Raw genomic sequence first — 20,495 nt, forward strand, 5'->3', positions numbered from 1 at the left:
AAGGGATATTAAGGGGTTTTAAGATACATTATTGTGTTGCAAGACCCCTTACAATCTCTTACTATATACACTAATGCATAGTAGGGTTCATATAAGGTCCTATGAAACATTAATGTATCCTATTACACCTTAAGACACTTAGTCATACATTGGTCTTAAGGGGTCCTAAGAGGTCTGAATGGGTCATAAGACATGTTGATGTATTCTAGGAACACTTGAGTACCATACATTAGTGTATGGTAAGGTGTCCTAAAATCAGAATCTTCATCTTAACTTTTATGATGCTGAAATCACTCCCAAACATCTCAAAAGTATATACATTAAATGTAACTCAAGGATAAGACAGTTATACTTCAATGTTGCATTTGATGTTTGTGATCCTAGTGCTAAAGTTGACATTAATGTGCCCTAGTAGAAGGGTTTTCTAGTTTTTCCTTACTGCCCTATAAGGCATATGCACTATAGTGCATGTGCCCTTTAGTAAGTATGAACTATTTAATCCACTATATTTTGGTAGTGTACTCCCTCTATAGTGTGTTCGGACTTTAGGGCTAGCACACTTTTTAATGCTTTGGAATTCACAAAGCCCGAGGCTTTAATTTTCCATGCAGATCCAATTCAAAGGCTTGGTAGTCTCAAACAAGCCTCAGATGTGTTTTCCACCAAGGATATAATAAATGCATAATTTTTCTTGTGTGCTCTCCATTAGGTTTTGTCATGGTTGAATATTGACAAAATCAGGTTACATGATATTGTATATCTTTGTGTTAGCTATATAATTATATACCTTATTTTTAATTTAGACTATTTTAAGCCTTTCAAATATAATTTCTTTTGAATGTATGTCCATTTTTTTCTCAAAAACCAACATTAGTATTTGGGGTTTAGATTTTGGCTTATTCATCAAATTTTGAAATGAGTTATTTTTTTAAATAAATTGGACTCCATTCTACACACTTTATAGAAAGAAGTTTTGATTTTTTATTAGTTTTCAATGATTTCTCATGGGAACACACAAAAATTTCATGTATTTGAGAAGTGCCCAATTACAAAATTCATAAAAAAAATAAAAATACATTAAAAAAAACCTGAAAAATATGGGGCAATCTATATGATGTTTTTTAAGTTATGACTAGAGTCATTGAAGAATTTTTTTTAAAAAGTTAACATTTTAGGGTGACCAAACTTGACACTATGATAATTTTTACTAAAGAAACAATACCACTTTGTCTGGCCCCATTTTTTGAAGGCCTTAAACTGCACCATTTAAAAAAAAATAGTATTTTAGAAAGTAGATTCAGAGGGTTGCGACTTTTTTTTTGTCATAGCTTGAAATTTTGTGTAGCTGTCTTCAAAATCTCATCAAAGTTTAGAAATTGCTGATTTCATTAAAAAAATGGCATCTTATAACCCCCTTTTGGTACAACAACTTTCACACTTACTTAGAAGAGATGGTCAATAGTGGAGGAAGAAAGGGAGAAAAAAAGAAGGGGAACGAGTGGAGATGTGTGTGTGTGTGTGTGTATGTTTGTGATAGAGAGAGGGTAAATAGTAGAAGAAATGGTAAATCAAATTTTTTTAGAGTGAAGTTCTAGTCAAACAAAATTAAATTAAGATATTAAACTATTTTTAAAATTAAACTACAGTAAACATTAAACCCTAACCATTATTATAAACCAATTTAAATCCTATATGCAAAAAAAAATTTATAATAATCATATTTGAGAATTGAACCAAACTACACTCTAACCATAAGAACGAATTAGACCAAATTTACTATTAGGCGTAAACATGAAAAAAAAAATTCCTTAGTAAAAATTCATATTGGGTCATAATCTTAAATAGAATAAAACTCTAAATGTACATAGTTCAACCTCCATTAAATAGATAGCTACAAAATTAATTTCTACTAATAATAAATGAAACTAAACCCAAAGATGAAACTAAATTAAGTCATGGCACTAAAGCAAATTAAATACCATTGCTAAACTCAATGGACATACGAAAACAAATTGGTGGTTAAATTTTCAAAGTTTGATGAATTGTTTTAAACTATATCTTCCAAGACGATATAAATATAAATTTTTAAAAGTAAATATGTTATATACTATTTTTGAATAATATTGTGTTCATAAGATATTACATTTCAATTTTTTTTATTTTAAATAAAAATAATCTTTAAATATAAAATAATTAATATGATATAAAATATATTGAATTAAAAGTTAACAACCACCACTTCACCTAAACATTTATGAAAGGTAAGAGTTCTGAAATTTTTAAATTGATAATTGATTAAAAGATTATATATTATAAAAATGAAATCGTTGATAACTCTGAACTTCCACTTTCTCTTTTGCTTCTAATAAAAAATAATGATTTCTTTTTTATATTATTTTGATGCATTTTGTATTCTTTATGAATAGCAATTTCTTTTGTGAAATTTAATATTCCTTGACATGTTCTACATAACTTATATCTATAAAAATAAAATGAAATGGGAAGGTGGCTGCTGAATTTTATATTTGATGGAATCGTCCACATGCTTCAACTGTATGTATTTTAATTTCTTAATTTGATAATGTAACTATTCTAGTGTCGAAAGCAATGCACAATTTTAAATGATATGCCTTAATCTACTAGGGAACTTCTAATTATTTGGAACTTTCTTATAATCAAACAAGAGCTACTGGGTAGTTTAGTTTAGTTCCTGCGAAAGAGCAAGTAGGATGGGCTTTGGCTTAAGGGAAGAGTAACAAAGAGTTTCTCCAGGAGAAAATAGATTTTTGCATAAAGAAGCTGCAACTTATCATCTATCAAATGACCAAATTTAGGCACAAACTCTTTGTGTTTCTATTAGAAGAAAATATCATGGAAAAAACATTCTTCAAAATACTAAAGGTTAAAAAAAGGGACAGTAGATTGAGTATAAATTATATATGCAATAATATTTCTATATGTTTTAGAGAGCATTATATAATATAAATTATGATAACTGTGGTATTAACCATTGTATGAATTCCATTGCAAATAATTTTGTTAACTTTGGGACAAAAGGGACATTATAGAGTAAAGAATGCACTTCCATTGTTAAGATTACCGATCTCTCCTAAATCCAAAAACATACAGAGAGAGAAATCAGATTTACAATGCAGACACTAAAATCTTATAATCATTATATTTAAAATATATTTACAATGCAGAGAATCTTCCCAATGTTAAAAACTAGGACTGGAGGAAATCGGCATTACTTAATCATGCAATTCACGACGTTAGTGATCACTGACCACTCTTAAACTAAAAATTTAAAAATACTTATGAGAGAACTAAGCTGAACAAATTGTAAGTGTATATCTTATGCCTTCATTGGAAAGATTCGAATAAAGAAAGTTACGACTTCATTTTGACAAATTCAATCTTCTTCTTCTTCCCTTCAAGTTTTTAAGATTAGAAATTCTGCATATACTCTGCACGAATGAAATCTTCTATATTGACAGGGATGCATCTCATCTATGAACTGAGGAATGGGGCCGACCTCTGTTCCCATACTTGGACCATAAAACATGGCAATGGAGATTCGATCCTTGTCCATGTTTGTGACTGCTCTGTGCTCAGCGCTCTGGTAAATTCCATTGCTCAGTACCTAAATAAAACACAAAAAGAAAAATTTAGATTTGATAAGAATTTGCTAGAATCAAACATTACTCCCCATTAATTAAACCCAAATAATAAATCAATATTGTAGAGGGCAGCCTTTTGTAATCTTGAATACACGAAACCTCTGAATTATACACCCATAGAAAAATTCTTGAAAACAAGTTAACATAAATTGATGGTTCCTACAGGTTGTTTAGGCCTAAAGACTCTTGAAATTCATCTTAATTACCTCAAGCATGTTCCCAATATTGATAACCAGGGCACCAGGGATGGGTTGAACAGGAATCCATTGATCATCCTTGCAGATCTGTAGTCCAACTATTTCATCGTCCTGCAACAAAACTGTCAAACCATTTCCATCTGAATGAGAGCTTACCCCTAGAACCAGATTTGGTCTTGGGCAGGGTGGGTAGTAATTCATTCGCATCCTCTCTGCTATTTTCCCACACGCGTTAATGAAACAATCTGGATACTAAACAGTGTTTCATGTCTTCAAAACCGAATATGGATGAGGCAAATTAAAGGAAACCCGATACAAAAGAAACATTTTCTTCTATATAATCAATGATCAGGATCGAGGATGTGGAGAAGCGTTGGCTGCCGGCTGGGCTAGGGTTTTTCCCCTAGCCTGTTCTTGGTGTTTGATCTTTACTATTTTTCTGTTCTGTTTGGATTGCTAGCTACTGGACATAATTTGCGTCGGTGTTTTTTAAAATCTTCTACAGTCAATTTTGGATTGGAGTTTTATTGTTTGCATGGCAGGGCCTGGGATTTCTTCTCCGTTGGTGAGAACAGATGGTTCTTCTCCAACTATGCATGCAATGCGATCTGAATCGTTCTATTCAAGGGAGAGCTCCAAGCTGAAAAAAGTTAATGGTTGTTTTCCGCATAGCCATGATCGCCCTATTCTGGTTATTCCTCCAACGACTGTAATGGAGGACATTGATTATTGGACCAAGCATGCTTTGATATGCAAGTTTCTTGAAATTTGGATTTACCTATCCGCTCTTGAGGCATGGATCCGCCGCTCTTGGCAGGTGGAAGGCGATATGGAGATTATGTTGGCAGGGAATAGTTTTTTTTTTGTTGTATTCTCTTGCATGTCTGATCGTGATTGTGTTTTTGAAGGAGATCCTTATTTCTACAACCATGTGGGGTTATTTGTCAAACCTTGGCATTTAGGTTTTAATTCTGCTGAGGATCTTCCTTCAACAGTGCTAGTTTGGGTTCGCTTGCCTCGTCTTCCCTTGGAATTTTGGCGTGAAGACATCCTTCGACAAATTGCTACTTTGTTGGGGAAGCTGGCTACGATCGCACATCAATCCCTCGATAAAAAAGTTATTTCTTATGCTAGAATTTGTGTTGAAATTAATTTAAATAACCCATTACCAGATTCTTTGGAAATTTGTCTGGGGGATTCTTCTTGGGTGCAGTAGTTAGATTATGAATCCCTCCCTTTTCGTTGCCGAATTTGTCATGAGTATGGTCATTTATAGCGTCAGTGCCCTTGTAACTTGAGTTTCAAAGGAGTGGATGGTTCTACAGCTGGCAATGCTGGTGGTTTGGCAGATACTACAGGGAAAGGACAATCTCAAATAGTTAATACTACCAAGGCGATGAATCCGCAAGATGCTACAGGTAGGGGTAAGGTTCAAATGCAGGATAAGGATGGATTTACCCCTATTCACCCTCGAGCTAAGGGACATGGTCAAAAGAGGCCTTTCAAAGAAAGAGTATCTGATTCAGGTTTTAACTGCTTTGAGGTGCTAGATAGTATGGTTCTAGAGGAGGGTATTCGTCCTCCTATCTCTTCTGATCTAGTTTTCCCAGATGAGAGATCTGTTCCTAATGATGCTTGTGGGGCATCTTAATTTTTAGTATATCATAACTGTGAGGTTCCTGTAGCTCCTGTGACAGAGGCTCTGGTGACTCCTGTAGTGTTGGAAGATAATGATTTTGTTTTGGCTGACTTGGTTAAGGATGTGCTACCATCAGGTAAAGGAAAGGGATCTCCTTTCCCCTTGGGGTTGCTGTCTCAACCCTTTAAGTGGGCTTCTTCTACTCCCCCTCTAAGGAGTGGGCGCAAAACAGACCAAGAGAAGATTAAACTCACAGGAGATATATTGATTGAGTCTGGTTCAGTGAAACCTTTGGATTCTCATTTTCCCAATTCTACCCAATGATGATTATTCTCTCATGGAATGTAAGGGGGTTGAATAGCATCTCTAGACAAAAGGTTATTCATAACTTGGTGGTTGATCATAGTCCTGATATTTTTTGTATCCAAGAGACTAAGCTCTCTGTGGAGTCTATGGTCCAACACGCCTCTAGTATTTGGTCTCGTGGGCAATGCCAGTGTGTTGGGAAAATAGGCAGTGCTGGTGGTTTAGCTATATTTTGGGATCCTCAAAAAATTTCTCCTCTTGGCTGGATGTCTTCTCGCTCAGCTCTCTCTATGGTAGCTTCTGCTCTAGACTCAGGAGAGGTAATCATGGTTACTAATGTGAATGCGACTATTGATCTTGTGGGAAAGGAGGAACTTTGGGAACATATTCAATGTGTTAGAAATTTTCATCCTTATCATCCTTGGGTGTTAGCAGGGGACTTACATTTAGTTTTAAGTTTGGAGGAGAAGCATGGTGGTTTGACTAGATTGGGGCCTTCTTCTACTCTTCTTCGGCAACACATATCTCTTTTGCATCTCTCTGATGTTAAGCCTTCTAATGGTCTCTATACCTAGAATAATTGCAGGACTGGTGGTGCTGCTATCTCATAACGTCTAGATAGATTTCTTGTTTCTTGCTTCTGGGTTAGTGGCACCCTTACTATCTCTTCAGAAATCCTTGATTGGAGGGGTTTAGATCATTGGCCAATCAAATTTTCCGCTATAGGGGCTTATGTTCCGAAGCATCCTCCTTTTAAGTTCCAGTTGATGTGGCTTCGTGACTCCTCTCTTCATGATTTTGTTTTTTGTTGGTGGAAAGATGGTGCTCCTGCATATGGTACTGCAATGTTCTCATTTTCTAAAAGGCTTCAATATGTTAAGAGGCAGCTGAAGATATGGAATAGGGAATGCTTTGGGAACCTTCACTTTATGAAGAGGCTTGCTCAAGAAGATCTTGATGTCATCACAAGAGAGATTAGAGATCGAAGTTTCTTAGAGGATCTTGGCAAGGCTGAATCCCTTGCTTCTAGAGCTCTAGAAGAATGGGAACTTCGAGAGGAAATTTTTTGTAAGCAAAAGGCTAGAGTTGATTGGCTCCAGGAAGGTGATCGAAATACTACCTTTTTCCATAAAACAGTGCAATCTCGCCAGAATCAGAGCACTATGTCTTCTTTGGTTAATTCTCAAGGTATCCAACTAAATTCCTTGCCAGCTTTGTTCTAGGAGGCTATTTCGTACTTCTCTACCCTCTTCTCTGAGGACTCTCCTCCTGCTGATAATGAAGAAAATATTATTGTGTCCTGTATTCCTTCCCTTATCACTAAGGAAATGAATGATTATCTCATGCGTCCTATCTCTTTGGAAGAGTTGGAGGAGGTGGTCTTTGGCATGCCTAAGGGGAAGGCTCCTAGTGCTGATGGCTTTCCAATTGAATTCTTTCATGAATTTTGGGACATCATTAATAATGATTTGTTGGAGGTGGTTAAAGAATCCTATGCTAGCAAGCAGATGCTTTGAGCTTTGAACTCTACATTCTTGACTCTAATTCCTAAGAGAGAGGGTGCTAATTAATTGGAGTTTTTTAGAGCAATTGCCTTATGTAATGTGGTTTACAAAGTTATTACTAAGTTGATTGCTGAGAGACTAAAAAGGTGGCTTTCCATTATTATCTCAGAAGAACAAGGTGGTTTTGTTGCTGGCAGACAAATTTTAGATGGGGTGGTTATTGCTACTGAGGCTATTCACTCTATGGCTACTTCAAGGAAGAGAGCCATGTTTGTTAAGCTAGATATGGCTAAGGCCTACGATAGAGTTAAATGGAGCTTCCTAAGGAGTATTCTTCTTTCTTTTGGATTTAGCTCTGACTAGGTGAGTTGGATTATGAGTTGTGTTACTTCTGCCTCTTTTTCTGTTCTTATTAATGGTCAACCTTCTCAACTATTTCGTGATTCTAGAGGCCTCCACCAGGGTGACCCTCTCTCCCCATATCTATTCATCATCATGGCTAAAGGCTTGGGTAGATTCATTAAGCATCAGGTGTCCCAGAATTCTATTCAAGGCTGGCGGTGGGGTAATGGCTTACCTTCTCTTTCCCATCTTCAATTTGTTGATGATTCTGCTCTTTCCGGTCTTGCTAGGATCAAGGAAGCTAAAGCCTTTCGACATGCTTTGGACGTTTATTTGGTAGCTTCAGGCCAGAAAGTTAATGAGCACAAATCTTTCATTTACTTTTTTAACACTCCTGATTCTATTCAGCACAGGATTGTTGGTATCTTATGGTTTCAAATAGGTTCACTTCCTTTGACTTATCTTGGCATTCCTATTGCTATTTCTAGGTAGCCACGTCTCTTCTGGCAAAATTTGATTACCAAGCTTCAGGATAAGGTAAATCATTGGACTCATAGATGGCTTTCTACTGTTGCCCAGGTTACTCTTCTTCAAGTTGTTATCCAAGCTCTTCCTACTTATAGAAGCATGGTTCACGCTGCACCTATTTACTTTCTCAAGGAGTTTGATGCTCTTTCTCAAAAATTCCTTTGGAGTGGTAATTTGCGTAGTACTAAATGGAGCTTGGTTAATTGGGCAACTGTTTGTAGGCCTAAAAAGGAGGGTGGTCTTGGTCTTCGATCTGCTCTATTGAGTAGTTAAGCTTTGGCTGCTAAACTTTATTGGCGATGGTGCCCTGGACAACATCAACTTTGGGCTCGTATTATCACTCATAAATATTTTCATGGTGTTGATCCTTGCTCTGTTTCTACACTTCCTCTTGAAGGTCATGGCTCAATGGTTTGGCATACTTTGAAGATAGGTGCGATGTTGGTGAAGAGGGGTCTGTTCTGGATATGTAAAGGAGGTTCTCAGGCTTTGTTTTGGTCTGATGCTTGGGATGGATTCCCTTCCATTTTATCCATATACCCTCATCTTCAACCTCTTTGTGACTCTTTTCTTGCCGTTGGATGGGATAAAGTGGCTCATTACAAGACTCCTTATCAATTGGGACTTGTTGTTGGTTACAAATGGAAGCATTCTTCTAATTGGCCATCTAGAGGTACAGACATGGATTGTAATGAGCTTTCTCAAATTGTGGCCTCTAGAGAGTGTTCTTCTTTGCTTGGTCCAGATGCTTTGGCTTGGGGCGGTACCTTGTCTAGTAAATATCATGTCTTTGCTGGGTATCAGGAGATAACTAGACAATTATTTGGGGATGCTGAGGTCCCTTGGTGGAAGCAAGTTTGGAATAAATTTTATTGGTCCAAGTGCAATTTTTTCATGTGGCTAGTGGCTCGCAACCATTGTCTTACCTGGGATAATCTTTGTAAACGTGGATTTCAGGGCCCCTCTTATTGTGTTTTGTGTGGTAATGGAGAGGAGTCTGTCTCCCATCTATTCTTCCATTGCTCGTATTCTACTCAAATATGGCACCTTTGGTGGAGTGCTTGGGGTTGCTCTTATTGGTATGCTTCCTCTTTGCCTGAGTTTTGGGCTCGCTTAGGTAGTGCTCCCTCCAAGTCTTCTTCTCTCCATGCTGCTTGGATTGCTGGCCCATCTTTCATGCTTTGGCATATCTGGTTGGAGAGGAATCATCCCATATTCCAAGATGTTCGGCTTGGTGTTTTGCATCTTTGGTGGAAAATATCACATTCTCTTCAGGAAACTATTCTTGTGAAGTGTGAGCTTGATGGAGGTATGGATCCGGTTGATCTTGCTATCTGTAATCGCCTCAATTTTCATCTACAGGATGGGGTTGCAGCTCATAGTTTTCCTTCTATGTCCAGGCAACTTCACCATCAGAGGAAGGGTTGGGTTAACTGGGATGGGCATTGGACTCCTCCTCCCTGTGGAGTTCTGAAAATTAACACTAATGGTTCTTCCCATGGGAATCCTGGTCTGGCTGGTATCGGCGAAGTGGCTCATTGTAGTTCTGGGGATGTTAAATTTTTCTTCTCAGTTCATAAGGGTGATTGTACTAACAATCTCATGGAAGCTCAGGCTATTTTATATGCTGTGGAACAGTGTTGCTTGCGGGGATGGAGTAAGATTATTTGTTCGTCTGATTCCTAGGTGGTGGTGAACATGCTTTCTTTGTAAGAGCTTGAGGATGTTAGTTGGCAGCTGGCCACTATTGTTAAGCAGATTCTTTTCTTCTCTTCCTCTTTTTAGTTCATTAGGTTCACATATATTCCTCATGAATGGAATAGAACTGCTGATTGTTTAGCCAAATGGGCTTCTAGTCATGATCCGGGTTGGAATATTAGGGATAGGAGGCAACTGTCCTTTGAGATGGTGCAAGAATTTGATGATCTTGTTGCTCAGGATCGAGCTCCTTGTTGAGCTCTCCTTGTTGTATTCCTTTCTGTCTTAATAAATTTTTACCCCTCTTTTTCTTAGAACATTTTCTTCTTCAATAAAATACGATACCACACTATTAAACTTTCTCCATGAAATCTGATAACTGTAATATAGGTTTTGAATACAACATTTCTTCAACTAATCCATCCTTCATTTGATCAGACAATTCAAAGATTTAAGAATAGAGAAGTTACAAAAATCGAAGAACCAAACATCTAAACAGGAAATTTGATCCTCCTCGTCATTATTCAATCCACATTTTATTTTTTTCTTCCCCATTCATCGATCCATTTCCCTTCTATTCTACACTACCTCCCCCCTCTGCTATTAGTTTCTCATTTTCATAAATAGAGAACTTCCCAAAACTGAATATTGATAACTATCAACTAATCTCAAAACTGACTCATTCATACAAAACACTTATTAGATTAAAATACTAACATCTACCCGACTTTACCCCACTGATTACATTGACATTGAAAAATAAACATTTATAATGCATATAATGTGTGAAATAGTTTGAATCTTGTGATGTCCCTACATCATACTCCTAGAAACAGAAAATTTTAAGTCCCTTTGAATTGATGTGATCTTCTTCCGAGTCTTCCAATTGTATGAAGGTTATAATGTTACCATAAGAATGACTGAATTGATGTCGCTCGCCATAACATGCTGATTCCAATCTTCATGGTAAATATCTTTCTTTGCAAGTATAGTGCTACCTTCTTTGAATCCTGGAACAAATACCTTAGTCAGCCTCATATCGCCTGCATACCAATCAGCTGGATCCACAATATGATCTTCTCCCTGTTTGTAAATCTCTAGAGCATCACATTCCTCAACAAATACTTCTTCCCTGTCATCAATAGTCTTCTCTTCAGCATCTAAACTTTGTGCTACATCTTTTCCTTCTTGATCATTTGTGTCAACATCTCCATTATCCAGGAAAATAATTTCTTCAATCATACCTATCTACGCATCACAATCAGATTAAAAATTAAAATTTGATGGAAGTCAGATGGACAAAAATTTGAAGTAGATATGCTTCACATATCTATAATAAAGCAAAAAGAGAAAACAAACTTTACATAATCCTCACAACGAATTAGGTATCTAAAATCTGCTGGATTTTTTGGCCACAAATCCATTTTTCTGTTTCTTGGTGGCAGAGTATTCAAGGACATCATATCTGTCCAGTCTAGTACTTGGTCATCAGAGCCTACAAAGGCCTGCCCATAGCCTTCTGACTCTTGTATTTTGTATCTTAATTTCTCCTCCAGAGGTAGTTGAATGAATTCCCTAACAATTTCCTTCATTCTTTCCATCAGAGACAGAGGGACTCCATGATTCACAGCCTGACAATATAGAGGAATAGATACCATCTTAGTTAAATAACCAATATAGGAGAATACAAATGATTTGGAAGAGAGCCTTGTATATAGGACGGGTCATTTAAGCTACAAGATCATACTTTTTAGCAATTATTAGTCCAGTAGATAGTAAATTTTGAAGTACCCACCTAAAAAAATCCCCATTGCTGGCATGCAATACCAAGTTTCTCCAATTCCTTTTGCTTGGAGAGATCATTAGAATCACTCACAAACATTCCAATATCAATTATGGGGATGTCTATTTGAGGAGGAGGGAATCCATTTGGGCGCTCTTCCTCTGGTCTGATATACCTTTCTGGGAGGCTTTCAAGATTCTGGGATGCTAATTCCTGAACAATAGGAATTGAAAATCTTTTTGGAGTTCCATCAGAGGGATTTTATGCCAAGGTAGAATTAAACATGATAGTTTTTAAATCTAAACAAATCACCTAATTCTTCCTACACTTACTTACGCTCCTCACTCTCAGAAACAGAAGCGAGATGTCCATATATATCCGCTCATAAACAAAGATATTTCATAATTCTGGATATTCTCATAAAAAAAATATTTGATAATTGAGGAAAATTCTACGTTCACATATATTCTTATAAACAATGATAATTGATAATTGTGAAAAATTATGTCAATATATTTTCATAAACAATGATATAATTGTAGAAAATTCTACAAATTCTATTATTATCATAAACAAAGATATAATTGTAGAAAATTATATTGTTCTTATAAACAAAGATATTTGATAATTTTTGAAAATTTTATGTCATATAGAGAGAGTATCATAGATAAAGGTTTTTAATAATTAAATAAAAAAGGTACAAGTCTGATCTAAGAAAAGTTCAAGTTTTCAACATTTGTTATTTTCAACATTGCTACTGATGTAAGAAAAGTTTATTGACCAATTAGATTGTTTGAATAAAGAAAGGTGCAGGTTTCAACATTGCTACAAATTGGATTGTTTGAATAAAGAAAGGAGTAGGGTTCAATATTTCTTATTCTAAGAAAGATATCTAAAAAATTAGATTGATTTAATTAATTGGAAGAACTGTTATTTTGGAGTTTGAAATATGTTATGATAAAACAATATATGAGTCTTAATTCCATGGATTGAGATAATGTTCTTCTAGAAACAGACATTTGTATTAGGCTTGGATACCTGATCCAAATTTCAAAAAATAAGCAACCATTTTTTTAAAAATCGGGTGCCCATTTTTTATTTTCAAAAAATGGGTATTTACTTTTGAAATAAATAAATAAATAAATAATTTTTTGATAATGGGTGCCTATTATTTTAAAAATTTATTTATTTATTTGAGATTTAAAATGCATTTTAAATTTGAAAAATACTTTTTTCAAAATGGGTGTCGTTCCTTACAACATGGGGCAGGATTTTTTCATCCTACCTCAGACTTCAGTTCAGGATAGGCTTGGTGAGACCAAGCCTATGCCTTCACCTCTCAAGATTTGGCTAGGGCATTGAATTGACAAATTAAGGCTATGCCATAATTTTTAGGGGATCTTCCCTATCAAAAAAAATTATGAAATAAAAATCCATTAGAGTTCTCACTATCCTGATTTCATAAATATAAATTTTATAGTGTTATGATTTTATTTACTAATTTTGTACTTTTTTTTATCAAAGATGGTGCCTAAAAGTAAAATAGCAAGGTTCACTAAAACTTGAATAATTTTTTTTTCATTTTATGATTTTTCTTAAATTAATTTATATGTCATTAATCTACATACAATTCTTTTGAAGTTAAAAATAATACTTTTTGAAAAAAATAAAATTTTGATCAAATTATGGTGTCCATACATGAGAGGTTTTAAAATTTATCTTTTTAGCCAATTCAAAATTAATAATAAAAATTTAATTTGATTAAAAATTATAGAAAAATATTTCCATTATTCTTTGGTGTGTTAGGTAACTTCATTTAAAGGGATTTACAAAACTACATTTATTTTTATCAAATTATGGTGTTTGTACACAAGTGTAGTATGGTCCTAAAACAAACATTTTTAAAAAGTGATTTTTAAAGATCCATACAAAAAAAAAAAATTTAAAAAAAAAAATCATATGGGTACACAAATAAATTACATATTCAAAAAGTAGATTTCAATCACTACAATCTTTATTTCTAAAGTTTGTTTATATTCAATCTCTAAATGTATCAAATTTTGACATCAATTGATAAGAAATTTCAAAAATAGAAAATTTAACATTTCTACTCTTTTCTCAAAAGTGAGACCCAACTTCTTGCACTTACCCATATATATGTGTGTGTGTGTGGAAGCTGAGAGTTACTAAGGCTAAAGCTTTGAGAATTCTCACCTTTCATAAATGTTTACAGTGAAGTAGTGGTTGTTCAAATCCCAATTAGGTAGTTGTTAACTTTTAATTCAATATATTTTATATAATATTAATTATTTTATATTTTTATTATTTTTATTTAAAATCAAAATAATTGAAATGTAATATCTTATTAACACAATATTATTCAAAATAGTATATAACATATTCACTACACACACACACACACACACACACACACACACACACACACACACATGAAATATAGTTTAAAACAATTCAATTTAACAAATTTTAATAATTTAACTAATAAATATAATATTGAATTTGTAAAACTTTGAAAATATAACCACCAATTTGTTTTCATATGTCAATCAGGTTTACCAATGGTATTTAATTTATTTTAGTGCCATGATTTAATTTAGTTTCATCTTTGAGTTTAGTTTCATTTATTATTGTTAGAAATTAATTTTGTTTAACAAAATGTGTCACCACTCTCACTCTCTTACTCTCACTCTATACCCCATCCCCCTCTTCCATCCCTAATAACCATGTCCATGCATTCTATGCCCTAATTATTCTCTTTATCTACCTCATATGTCTCCCCATCCCCATTATTTATCTACATCATATCTCTCTATGTCAACCTAATGTTTGTAGCCATATATCCCCTTATCTCACTCTTTCTCAATTCCACTCCCTCACATCTCTTTATCTCCCATACTCTCTCTCTATGTCTACCTTATGCCTCTTACCACCCCCTCCCCCCCCCCTACTTGATGTCTCACCCTCATCACATTGTCTCACCCTCTCTCGCATGTCTTAACTTTCAAAGTTTGAATTTATTTCTAAACCATCTTTTGATTGTAATTTTAAAAAGTTTGACTTAGTTTGTAAAGTTTGACTTATTTCTAAAATTCAATATTGTTTCTAGAACTTTATTTACTTTCTAAATTTTTGTCCAATTTTCTAAAATTGTTTTAATTTTTATTAAGTCGATAGGCTTTGTGTGGGAGCTTTGCTCCTAGAAATTATATTTTTTGATGGAAAAGTTGTAAGACCATTTTTTGAGTAGTTTTTTTTGGCATTGTAAAATGCTAATGTGTTTCTTCCCATTTTTTTTCAAATGAAAAAATAGAAAAAATCAATGTTGAAATAGTAAGTTACTTTTGGTTTTGACATATATATATATATATATATATATATATATATATATATATATATATATATATATATATCACATTCATCATCTTATCATTTTTGAAAAATATTTGAGAGTTTTTGGGGAGTTAGATTAAGCATCAAGCAATATAGATAAATAGGAATTCTTGTAAGAGATTTGGTTCTTTATTTTTCATTGTTTTTTTCTTATATCTAATTAGTGTTTTTGTATATCAAAGTCAAAAACTAAATGAATAAAGGAGATCATATTTGTTAATCACTTTTGGAAGGTGTTTGTAAATATGCATACTTTGAAAATGTTAATGGCTGGTCCTTGGTTAGATTGTGGCAATTCTCGATGTTTCAAAGTTGTAATTATCATCTTGTGTTAAGGTATTTATTAAAAATTTTGTAAATTTAGAGATTTTATTTTAGTTTCTTAATTCTTCTTCCTCTTTATTAATTGTTCTATTTTGATTTTTTTGTTGTTATTGTGTCATTTGTTGTTTCTCAATTGCATTTGATTGCTAAGTTAACAATGTAATTGGATTTTGGTCATTTAATTTTCTGCTTTGTAAAAAAACTTTTTTTGTTTTGAGTTGTGTTTTCTTGAAATGCATCAGTTGATGAGTGTTTTTGTCTATCAAAGCCAAAAACTAAATGAATAAAGGCGATCATATTTGCTAATCACTTTTGGAAGGTGTTTGTAAATCTGCATACTTTGAAAATGTTAATGGCTGGTGCTTGGTTAGATTGTGGTAATTCTCGATGTCATGAAGTTGTAATTATCATCTTGTGTTAAGATATTTATTGCAAATTTTGTAAATTTAGAGATTTCATTTTAGTTTCTTAATTCTTCTTCCTCTTTACTGATTGTTCTATTTTGATTTGTTTTATGTTATTGTGTTATTTGTTGTTTCTCAACTGCATTTGATTACTAAGTTAACAATGTAATTGGATTTTGGTCATTTAATTTTCTGCTCTATAAAAAATTGTGTTTTGTTTTCTTGAAATCCATTAGTAAATTGTGTTTTGTTTTGAGTATTATTTTCTCGAAATCCATTAGTTTAATTTGTACAGGAATTTTGATTGAAAGTATGTAATTTCAAATTTAGACATGATGGCCCATTTTTCATATTTTTATTAATAATATATCCATTAAATAGAATTACCCTCGACTTATACAATTTACCATGTGTTTTAAGATAATAATTTAGAGTTATTGTACTTGTCGTAGGCTAGTACTATTTCATTCAGTTCTGCACTTTTACTAAATTAGTTTATAATCTATCAACCAATCATAATGAACTATTTTTTTATTCATGAAATATTTCTTAAGTTTATATATGAATTCATTAATATAATTTATTATTATAACTATTTGTCTCAACAATGATTGTTTCATTTAATTTGGTCTTATAGGACCCCTTTTAATTTGGTTATTATGTCTTATTACTATTTAATATTTCTATCCTTAAATAAAATTATTTATAAGTTATTACTAAATAGTTAATTTATACTTCCACTTTTTTCAATGTACATTACTATTTCAAATCTATTTTTTTAAACTTTCAATACATGTTCAAAAAAATCTATTTAATAAAATACACCTTTCATTTTAAAAAATGAAGTCATTTATAGATTTCACTTATAATAAAATATCAAATTTTTTTACTAAAATATAAGATATTTTATGATACTAAATTATTATATAATACATAATTAATAAATATTATAAGTCTATGTTTTAGTCTTTCATTTACTATATCTATTAATTATTATACTATTCAATAACTATTATACTTTCATTTTACAACAAGTACATGCACTACATGGCCCTTGTTAAAAAAAGTATCCAGTAAATACAATTTACTTTTATTTCTCCTATTATTAAACTACATCAATATTTCCTCACTTATTTGAATTTATTTAATTATATTAAGAAGTTTGATTTTAATTTTAAAAGTTATAAAGTTTAATAAGTTATTAATAATGAATAATTTAAAATAATATATCTTCTTATAAATGTTTCTAATTTTAATGTAATCTAAATCTTATTAAATTAATTATAAAACATATTTAAGTCATTTGTAATTGAATATTACATTTTTTAAATTTCTATTTTTTTTGTATTGTTTACATATAATATCTGATATTCATTTAAAAATTTAAAGTTAGAAAGTAAAATTGAAATTAGAAAGTAAAATAAGAGTTCAAAAATAAAAAGAATAGAAGATAAAAATAAATTTAAAAGTAAAAAGAGGAAAAAGACAAAGATATTGGATATTGATTTTCATGTCCTTTTTTAATGAGATTAATATTGCTATCATGTTATCAATTACCATGAACAAGAGTTCACTAAATGATTGTTTTAACATTTTATTCTACTAATTTAATGGGTAAAAAATGTTATTTTACATGTACATGAGTAAAATTAATTTAGAAATGAAAGATTAATTGATGTTTCTTTAATATTATAATTTAAACTAATTATTGTTGTTTTTTCTAATGCAATTTTTATTTGAAGATAAATAATACTACTTTCATTGCAAAATCTTTCCATCGCCTAAATCAACACTCAATTGTTTTCAAAAGGTGATGATTGATTTTGTAGCATATTTATAAGTTTAAAAGAATGTATTATTTATATATTACAAATTTTGGAGCTAATTGTCTAAAAAATTCTTGTAGAAACTTCCAAAACTAAAAACTAACTTATTCTTCAATAGATATTTTAGCTCTGTAAAAATATAATCTAAAGTTCTCTTTAGTAGATTTTAAACTTTCATTTTTTTGACCTTGCTTACTTTTCAACTCAATCATGTATTCATATTTTCTTCTATGCAAATTATTATACGTTCTTAGAAAATTAATCTTCCTACGGGCTCACGATTGCATGCACAAAAGTGTGCGACTACTAGTTTTAATAGTTTATTAATTTATTAAGCCAATGGGCTTTATGTGGGAGCTTTGCTCTTGGAAATGACATTTCTTGTCAGAAAAGTTGTAAGACTCTTCTTTTGGTAATTTTCTAAGTAATTAATCATTATTTATAAAATGGGAGGAGTAAATCATTTTTTTGATTCTTTATGTTTTGGATCCCATTGAACTTGGTGCTCTATGGGGTTTTTATTATGTATATGATCATGAACTGGACTAGTAGCAGTAATAAATTTCCTTGTTGCTGGTATAAATTTTTGTATTATATGCTTGTTAAGGATAGGATTGTCGATAAGGGTTTCTTTTTTTTGAGCTAGTCTTTATTTGGTTTTTGAAGTATAAAACTAGTATCGGTTAGATAAGTGGGAGGTGACTTTTGACTTATCTTCAGCCTTTTTGTACTTCGAGGTCAACCCTCCTTTCTTTTGGCTGCTATCTAATACTTCAAAAAGAAGAGTAAATCACACAAAAAAGTGGCATAATGATATCTATCGAAATCTAAGTTTTCTCAATCTTTTTAAAATTATATCGGAACTTTCATGATTTATAGGTTAGAATGTTATTGGAACCTTCTACTTTTAAGAATTAAATTTTCTCATCCAAATTCATATGTAGTACTATTATTTTCTTCTGTTTGTTATTTCCTTTATGAAATTACTTCTTCATAGCTTAAATCCACTTTCTCAAAATGATATACCACATAAAGCAATATTCAACAATATTCAGAGTTTTAGTGCATAAGCCATGTGACTATGGAGTAGAAGCTTGAAGTCTACCATTTCATAGGCATACCAAGCATTAAAGGTCAAGATCATTTTTGGATTTGACTTGGATTTCAATGAAATTGTCATGTTCAATGTTAGCAATGCAATCTCATTCATATTGTGGTTAGAAGAAATTAAATAATATATTTTTGTAGATAAGACTATTAATTTTATTGGCGTTATGATTTGTATATATTAAATAAGTTTTCCTTGTATATATTTAATTCCAGCTTCTGAGAATTGTAAATAGCAAAATGTAATGGTCTACATTGTATGAGTACAATTGTAATTTATTAATTTTTTATAAAAAAGTTATTGTTTATTTCTTTTTTTTCTTCTATAATTCAACAAGATAAAGTCCATTCTAGAGTAAAAGCATGGTCAAAATGATAATAGTACTTGTGGTAATAATGAAATTAAATAAATAGAATATAGAATACCACAACAAAACACATATAAAATACAAATCTTATTGATTAATAGGTGACATAGATTGCCTCTCTATTATAAGGGTAACCATGATCAATTTAATGGACTAAAATATAAACAACATACTAGGAACAATATGATTGATCAATCAATCATTTTCAAATTTTGTTACTTAGATTATAATTTTTTGAGAGAAATATATGAGGCCTCCTCGACCCATCATAGTATAGTTGGTACATTATTATTTTGATACTCATGACTTGATATGTCGAGACACTACCAGATACACTAAAAATTATTATGTTATTTGATATTGTGTGATGTTTTAGTTTCAGATGTTTAATTATTCTACTTGATGTTTTATAAACATGTATACTAATGATGATGTATAGAAAGTGACTGCAGAATTAGGACTATGATTAACACTTTAATTATGCAATTTTAGTGGTTAAGTATATGAGTAGAAAAGAGATAAATAGTTAATTAATTGATAGATTATGTTATGAGTTATGTGATTATCCTGATGAGTTATCTATATATGCATGTGATTTTTCTTGAGCTACTGATGTGTGCAATGAGTGTGTAGGATATTTTAGTCAAGAAATCTAATGGAGAATCAGAGCTGAACCCTATGTACCATTTGTGGAAGCCAGGGTCGAGTCTAATAAAAGAAGTAGACCCCATTGTTCATATTTTATTTGTATCATGAATTGAATGAATGTATCATTCTATAATCATTAAGTGTTAATGTTTTGTAATAGTGATTTTATAGTGTCACTTGACACTTGTGACTCATATATGCATTTTAGCTTGATAGTTAGGGTTAGCCAAGTAACCTAAAGATCAAATTTGGACTAGGTTAGTGACCCTTTTACTAATCAGTTAGTAATCGACATTAATTACCCTAATCAGGATTAATGATTAATTTGCATTTTTGGAAGGTTGTTAGAAAGTCCAAAATTTTCAAACTTTTTGGTAGGTCCCTAAATAGTCCTAGAGGCCAAAACTCATGAAAGCTAAGTACCTAAAGGGTATGGTTATGGGTTGGGGGCATTTTCCATCCCTCTAGCCCTTTTTGTTGACTTTTATGGTTACCAAAATATCCAATTTTTCCTTTATTGTGAAAATTGAATGTTTCACCATAATTTGGATAAGTTAAACTCCACCTTGAGGTTAGCCTTATGACTAGTTGAATTAGTTGAGTTATTGCATTTTGAAAGTGGTTGAGTTAGTATCCTATTTAGAGGCAAATTTGAGAGAGGAAGAGTGTTCACCCAACCTCTAGTTTTATAGAGTAATTCAGGATTGAAGAAGAAGAAAAATGAAGGGA

The 20,495-nt window shown here is 32.2% G+C and overlaps 1 pseudogene; it reads right to left on the reverse strand.

Annotated features, from left to right (window-relative positions):
• Positions 1 to 3,390: 3,390 nt before the first annotated feature.
• On the reverse strand, positions 3,391 to 11,963 carry LOC149558202 (protein LATERAL BRANCHING OXIDOREDUCTASE 1-like; annotated as a pseudogene).
• Between the last annotated feature and the right edge of the window lie 8,532 nt (positions 11,964 to 20,495).

The sequence above is a fragment of the Cupressus sempervirens genome, chromosome 5, assembly GCF_028749045.1.
Source record: "Cupressus sempervirens isolate cs-2001-9-10 chromosome 5, ASM2874904v1, whole genome shotgun sequence".
Lineage (NCBI taxonomy): Eukaryota > Viridiplantae > Streptophyta > Pinopsida > Cupressales > Cupressaceae > Cupressus > Cupressus sempervirens.